Consider the following 8,006-nt stretch of genomic DNA (forward strand, 5'->3'; position numbering starts at 1 on the left):
GGGCAGGGCTGGCCCACATAGCCGCAGCCCTACGTGCATCACGTGCCAAGCTTTTGTCAGGGCTCTTCCTGTTTGCTCCTCTGAGGAAAAGTGTCTCAGGCTCCAGTCTCCCCTTCCACATCTCCTCAGCACAGCGTTTTATGAGAGGTTCAGATGCTGGTGTCACACTGGCACACACAGCCATTCAGTGCAGCACCAGGGAGTGCCTCTGTGCTGGGAGAGCCGGGATTGAGACCCCAAGACGCGCATGTCACGTCCAGGGAGCCCAGCCTCTGTTAGCCAGGCTGAGAGCCCGTCAGTCCCCGCTGAGCTGGGCTGGGTTGGACATCAGCTTGTGGCCCCGAGGTGTCAGGCTGGGCACTAGCACATCCCTCGGGCAGGCAGAGCCCCTCCACAGGGCTGTGGAGAGTATGCACCTGGAGATATACTTTCCATGTCAGGACATTGCAGAACCTCAGCGGCAGCCTCCTCCTCTGCCACAAACACTGCTCACACCCACAGTGCTGGGGAGCCCAGGGCAAGGCTGCTGCGGCTGAGGAGATGAGAAAGCGTTTGCAGTGTCCCATGCGAGAGGCTGGTGAGTGATGTGCTGTGTATTTGCTACAGTGCCTCAGACACAGAGTACTGTTCCCCGTGCTTATTCACCGCCTGTCTGGACCAGTGCAAATGTGCTGGGAAAACAGAACAGCATATTGGAGATTTTGGTCTAGATACCAACCACAAGCTCTTCCATTCCCTTCTTTTGGCTGTCTTTGGTCTTCAATGGGACTGGATGGACACTGAAATGCTGCTCCTCACATGTCACATAAGAACAGTGACTGTGAACAAGAATTAGGGGTCAGGGAGGGCAAACAATGAGCCATGAACTCCCAGGGCAACCTTGTGACGAAACATCCCGGGGACATCCGAAGACATAAAAGCAATAGAGTCAGGCAGGGAGGTGGTATTTTGTGTACAATTGGTGACAGCAATATTGGGAGCCATAACTGGGTTCGGGGGTCGCACGTGGGAAAACTTGAGAAATTAGGAGTGGCACCTATAGGAATCACAGCTGAGATTCAAAACTTGGAGAGACACCTCACAGCAGGGTGTCAACAATATGGCCCGTGAGCTGGATCCAGTGTCCAGAGCCAAGCCCTCTTGTCTTTATTGTATTTACACAGGAATATGAGATAAACACCAAGTTTTATAACAAAAATAAAGTTAAGCTTAACTTTATTATCCTACATCTACTCTTACTTTCTATGACATCTATGTTCTCCATTACACACTAAATCTGTGTTCGACATTATATATTGTTTGTGCCTTTGATTTCTTCTCTCCCTGAATGGCCCACAATGGCATTGAAGGCAGGCTACTAACACAGCAGATGCCGGGATGGTCTGACTATGTCCCAATGCCTCAGACGAAGGCAAAAAACCCTCAGAAGTTGGTCCCATAAATGAAAGAGGAGAAAAATTCCTTCCTGGCCCCAAACGGCAACCGGCCAAAGCCCTGAGGCAGGGGTCATAAAATCCACACAACAAGAGCATCCTCCACTTGGAAACCTGGGCACCACAAACTCATGGTGCCTGGTCTTTCCCCAGCCCTTTGCAGGGCCAGGCTGGAAGAAGATGTTCAGTTCTTCACCCATGAGAGTTTCTCAGGCTGCTTCTCTGTGCAGAGGCTGAAGTGGCTGGGGGGGGTGGGTCAGACTGTTCAGTCAGTGACTTGTGTGGTGGCTTCAGCATTGTTGCAGCTTTTGTCTGTAGCCAGTGGGCTCCCGGTGAGGTTGGGGAGTTTGTGCTCGCTCACAGCGGTGCCATCAGGGCTGAGGTGTTTTGCAGGTGTTGCTACACAGTATAAGAAAAGAGAGCAAAAGATTAGATCCATGCATTGTGATGTGATACACGGCTGTGATGTGAGGAAGCGGGGACTGAGAGCTTTCCCAGGACACAATGGCCTGAATATATGAATGAGGGAGAACAAAATAGACTGCGCTTACCCTCCTGCATGGAAGACACTGAACATCTTTAGGCATTACTGCCCAGCCACGTTCAAGATGAGGTAGATGCTCTGAATGGACAACCCCAGTGCCAAAAGGCCATGGCTGAGAGCGCTACAAGCAAGGGAAAGCAGGTCTCTGACTGTGTGAGCCATGTGGCGGGCCAGGAGGGGGAGCTCCTGCGTTGAGCCACCTACCTCACTATGCCCGTCCACCTTCCAGACTCCACGTGTCCCTCCAGGGGCACCTAAGCCCTGGCAGACCCCCTTTCGAGCCCCGCCACAGAGTCCCGGGGTAATGTGCTGCCACCATCCCGAGAAGGAACTGTCTGGGTCTTGTGTCCTCAGGGAAACACAGGCCTAATAATCCTATGGGGAGTCGACCCAATACAAGAACTTGGGGCACTTCCCCACGTCAGGGGCCAAAAAGGATAGTCTCCCTTAGTCCGCAGACCCAAGGGGCCTCCTGGACATAAACCCACCCCTCAATAAGTCTCCCACACTAGGTACAAAGGAGAACTTTATTGGTTACAGAGGGTAGGGTCAGAATAGGGTACAGGGTAGAGCAATATCAGAGAAATCCCATGGAGCAAACTCCTGTGGCTGGGGTAGCCTTTGATCTCACATCTGAATTGCTGCAAGCTATATATCTAGTTGGATCTCAGTTAGCTTACTCACATGCATCATCCAGAGGCTGTTGGAGATTCCCTCTGGAGGCAGGCAGTTCCTTGATCATGAGATTTGAGAGAGAGAGAGCAAGTTTCCAGCGGTACTGCTCTTCTTTGTTCCTGAGTATCCCTCATGGCTGCTGCCCCCTCCTCCTGGCAGTCCTTAACTTATATAGCCCTTGTGACCTCATTTACCTGGTCCGATGGAGGCCAGCACCTGTTGGCTGTCAGCCAACCCATTTGAAATGCATCACTAGTTGCCGGGCAGACTCTAGCCCACCAGGAAGGAAGCCCCTCACCCAGGTCTGTGATGCCAGTCATGTAGGCAGAGGAAGCAGGTTTCCCCCCTCCCTCAAAATGTATCCATCTCAGGTTACCCAGAGAGAAAGGGTAAGGATGTGTCTCTCTGCTGGGCCCATCCTTATCAAATTGTCACAGAGCAGAGATTTTGGGGAGAGACAAAGGTGGCTTTCTGCCACAAGCCATAGCAACATTTACTAAGAGGCAGAGGGTCCCGCCTGTCTTGGGGTTACTCAGCCAGTAAGGAGAGCTCCTGGGGCTCCTTCATGAAAGATGGCAACACCCTGCAAGTCCATCCAAGCTGCCTGGGGCAGTGGGGAGCTTTGCCCAGGGCAGCAGGGCACGAGGAAAGGCTCCTTCCAGTGAGAGGAGGAGAACGGTAAGACCTGTGGAGGATGGGCCCTGGGACAGGACTCTCTAGGGCAGAGGGGAGAATTGCCCCCACACGGCCGGGAGCAGGTTTGTGTTAGTGCCAAGAGACTCCCCCTCCCTTCCCACTGATCCTTGTTTGCCAGGGGCAGTGGGGATAGGACAGTACCCGCAGGAGCAAGTGTGGGCGGCTGAAGCGAGGAGAGTGCTGGAGGAGGTGACGGGCAGGCTGTGCCCTTGCAGGTCTTTAGGCAGCTCCTTGAGGCAGGTGATGATGAAAAGCTTGTTCACAACCCAGATGAGGGTTTCTTTCTCCTGCCCGGGCACAAGAGCCAGTTAGAGCCTCTGCTGCCCTCAGGAAGGACAGCGGATGTGGGGAGGGGTCACGGGGCACGGATTGGTCTGAAACCAAGGGATTTTGGTAACAGCCCAGGGAAATGGGGACAGGTGCCCGGAGGGACCTTTTTCTGAGAGTCGTGGTGAAGACAGGATGGTGGCCCGGGGCAATGGGGCAGATCAGCAGTGCCAAGTTGCTGAATCCTCTATTCTCCCTAGAGCAAGCACAAGCTCGGGGGCAGCAGGAGAAATGTAGCCATGTAGGGCCCTGGGCAGCTCCTAAGGACTCCTGACTGGCAAGCTGGGAAGGGGAAGCTTCTCTTAACAGGGACATGCTCTATCTTTGGGCCTGGCCAGAGATCTTGACCCTGAGAGACATGACTTATGTGAAGGGCAATCTGGTGCCATCCTGCCCAGGCAGATGAATTCATTCCTTTCTCCAAGGCACTTGGCAGGACTCCCATCCTCCTCAAGGCCAGTTTCCTCTGAAGGCAAGGGAGATTTGCACCTTACAGACAGGGGCAGGCTCCACCCTCTGACAAAGTGACCGGCAGGGTCATGATATTTAGACTATATAAATATATATATAGGTCACTGCTTGAGTTAGTCTGTGAGGTTCAAATGGGGCTCTGAGCTCACTATCCTCCCCCTGCTCAACCCCAACATGGCTGCTGACCTAGTGCCCCATCAAGCGGCCGGCTTCCCCCAAGATTGCATACAGGAAGACCAGCCCAGCTTGGCTGATGTGCATGTGTCCACTGTGAACTGCATGAAGGGCCCTCTGCAGGAAAGATCTCCTTTGCTCCTCCAGCAAGATCTTTCTCAGCCCCTGCAACAAAAACATGCAAGTCTTGGCACTTCCCACACACAGGCTCCTTCTCCGGGCCCTGCCACCACAGCTCCCTGGACACTTGCAAGGCTCTAACCAACCGCAGCAAGCTGAAAACAAGCAGCAGCCCTTTCTCTGCACCCCTTCATCACACCATCCTCACCTCTCCCACTCTCGCCAGGTCCCTGTAGTTCTGGACCAGGCTCTGCTCCATCTGGTGCTTGCACCGCAGCTCCATTGCCCCTCGCATGTCTTGTCCTAGGAGAAGTGCAGACACATGGCTCTGAGCTGCCATCCTAGTTTTGGTGCTCAGCATCTTCCCAGTGGGGCTCTGGCTGCCTTTATGGCACCGTGAAGGGCAGAGCCCCAGCAGGGAGGGCATCATTTGGCAGGACACAACTGGGACCAGGCGTCCTCAGACCAGTCTGGGCTGGGGGCTTTGGGATGAGCTCCCTGGTGCCCGCATGGCACACCCAGAACTGGTGCATTAGCACATGCTCCAGGGCCATAGCCGGGCGCTGAGGTGGAAAGTACAAGGTCATTATGTCGACACCCTGAGTTGTTCCGAGGTTGGGAACAGACAGAGGGGGACACAGCATCTGGCCCAGCACCTGGGACCAGGCTTTTGGAGGGACACCATTGGCACTGGAGCATTGTACTCCAGCTGGGTCTCCTTACCCCTCTGGTGAAGGAGGATTTGAGCGAGGCAAAAAATGCACACCCTGGCCTTGCAGCTGATGGTCTCCTCTGGGTCATTGATCTTAGACCCAGGTGGGCTGCCATGTCCCCCGCCTCCAGATGTCAGGGGAGCCCTAAGCAGGGGGAGAGGAGCACGGAGTTGATGCATGTCCCTCCTTCCCTCCCCAACACATTCCCCAGGCCTAGTTGTCTCTCTCTGCCTCCCCTCATTAACCAGCAGGAGGGTGGGGAGGCAGAGACCGCAGTGCCAGAGCATGACACCCGTCTCTTCCCATGAGAAACTGGAGCCCAAGGTCCTGCTCAGGGCCCCAGGATGATTCCCTGTACCTCATGCTCCAGGGCTAGAAAGGCCCGATGTCCAGAGCTGACCATGGAAAAGAGACCTGTAAAGAACCAGGGGGCACCACTGAGTCAGAAGCAAAGGTCCTGGAGTGAAGCTCCTTGTCCAGCTTTGACCCCACTCTCCCAGGAGGGCCCTGGCAATGGCAGGGGACCAGGACGCTGGGGCTGGGGCTGGGGCTCACTGACCTCAAACTGTGGGAGGAGTTGCACAGCAAAGGCAATGACACCGGTAAACATCTTCATGCCCAGTGCACAGTGCTGGGCATCCGGCACCTCAATCCATGATGTAAAGTGCTGTGGGAGGAAGATGATAAGATTAAGGGGCACGTGCCCTGCCTAACCCAGCAGCCTTGGCATCCTCCTCCTCAGGGCCCGGGTTTCAAGCTCAGACTTCCCCATCAGCCTTACGCTTTGTGAGAGGCTTGCTGCAGTGCACAGGGCAGGAGCTGTCCCGGCCCGAGCCCAGCCCCTCTGCATGGTGCTCACCTCCCAGATGGAGTAGAGCTTGCCCAGGCTGGGGGCGTTGGACAAGACGCAGCACAGCAGGCCCTCCAGGTACTCCTCGTACAGCCGCTGCATGACCTGGAAGGGGAGGCAGACCCGAGGGTCAGTGCCACGGAGCCTGGGGCCACTCCTGCCAGGGGGTGGCTTATGGGGCCTGGCAGTGGCAGGGCGACCTACCTAGTTGCGATGGGTGTCACACCCTATGACCAGGAAGCTCTTCTCCACAGCGGTTCGCAGGAGGCGCAACTCCAGCGCTGGCTCCAGGCTGAGTTTTGGGTCGCCGCGAGGAGGGAGGAGCCTGCGTCAGACTGAGCTATGTGGGGCAGTGGTGGCACTGGGGTGGGTAGGAAACAGCTTGGAAATGTGGGGCTGAGCAGCAGGGATCCCCCTGCCCACAGCAGAGTGGGCAGAGTCAGGCAGAGGTCCCGGTACCTGAGAGAACGGATGGCATCTATGCTGTACGCTAGGATGTGCCTTCGATCAGCCTCTAGTGCGATGTTCTCCATCAGCACGGTGATGAGACCCAAAGGGGAGTGGGAGGTAAAGAACAGCCACATCCCCCATGGGAGACCACCCAGTGCTGCAGGCGCAGGCAGCAGGATCCCAACCAGCCCCCTCCCACCAACCTAGCTCGGCTGGCCCTCTCCCTCCCACAGCCTTGCAAGTATGCACTCATACCTCTCCTGATCCCACCATCACCTGCCCTCCAGATACAGGATTGTCCCCAGCATTGACCACAATCTCCCTGATCTCCTGCCCCAACCCAATGCCCAGGCCCAGGCGCACCTGCCCTTCTCCCTCTCATCCCGCCCCACCTCTCCCTTCCTTCCTGGCCTCATGACACAACAGTGCCTCTCCTTCCCTCTCCCCACACCATCCCGTCCTACTCACTACAATCGTCTCCAGCATGGCCACTTTCAGGCTCTCCAGCTCCACAGCCACCTCTCTGCTGCTGTCCGCGGCTGTGCTCAGGCTAATAATTGCCAGCAGAAAGCGCTGCCTGTCCTTCCCGTCCAACATCTACCAGGAGCAAGACCAGGACTAAAGCGGGCTCTTAGCCACGGGACTCCTGCTCTTCCCCAACCCCCTGTGGGACTCAGTTCTCCTCTGACCCCCAGCACTACTGACGTTCATCTCCTCGAGGCAGATGTTATAAAGAGCAGGGTAGCGTCCATGGAGGGAGGGACCCAGCTGGGGCTTCACAAACACCCACCTCGAGCAGCGCCCCTGGGCTGAGTGTGTCCTCTTGCGGGCTCTGGGTCCCAGGGGGTGACCTCCTGCCGTGGGCCGCATCAGGAAATGGAGGACTGACTGGGTGCCGGCTCCACTGGGGAAATTTCATACCTCCCCTGGGTCCTGCAGGTGTTTCTTCACAAGGAGAAGGGCAGCTTCTTCCGGGGACCTTCCATCTTCCGCCTCCTCCTCTTCATCCTCCTCTTCCTCCAGGTCCTCGCTGGCCGGGCTGGGAATCACTGCACAGGGAAGAAAGAGGGGAGGGTCACTCATGTGCCCCTGAGGGGAAGGGAAGTGAGTGTTGGGGGAAGAAATGGTGTCGTGCTCCCCTCACCAGCACTAGGGTCCCCTGTCTGCCCCAGGACGTGCCAGGGAGATGTGCGGCTCAGCCCCGTCACCTTGGCCAGGATCCCCCTGTCCAGCCCCATGGAGGGTCCAACTGGCCTTGCTTAGTGAAAGGTGCTGAGAGCTCCAGCCCCAGCAGCTCCCCTCACCTGTGCGCGTGGCACCAGGGGCCGGGCTGGTCCCAGACTCCAGGGAGCTACTGGAGTCCTCCAAGGAGGAGCTGCTGCTCGATGTGGTGGTTTTGGACTCCTCCAAGCTATCGGTGTCCTCCAAGGAGGAGCTGCTGGTCGTGTTGGTGCTTTAGGCCTCCAGGGAGTTTTCAGGATCCTCCTGCAAGGAGGAGCTGGCGCTGGGGCTGGTGCTCCCAGACTCCAGGGATGTGTGCCAGTCATCCCAGG

The 8,006-nt window shown here is 56.6% G+C and overlaps 1 pseudogene; it reads right to left on the minus strand.

Moving 5' to 3' along the window:
- Positions 1-1,698: 1,698 nt before the first annotated feature.
- On the minus strand, positions 1,699-8,001 carry LOC112549028 (annotated as a pseudogene).
- Between the last annotated feature and the right edge of the window lie 5 nt (positions 8,002-8,006).

Source organism: Alligator sinensis, unplaced genomic scaffold (genome assembly GCF_000455745.1).
Source record: "Alligator sinensis unplaced genomic scaffold, ASM45574v1 scaffold396_1, whole genome shotgun sequence".
Lineage (NCBI taxonomy): Eukaryota > Metazoa > Chordata > Crocodylia > Alligatoridae > Alligator > Alligator sinensis.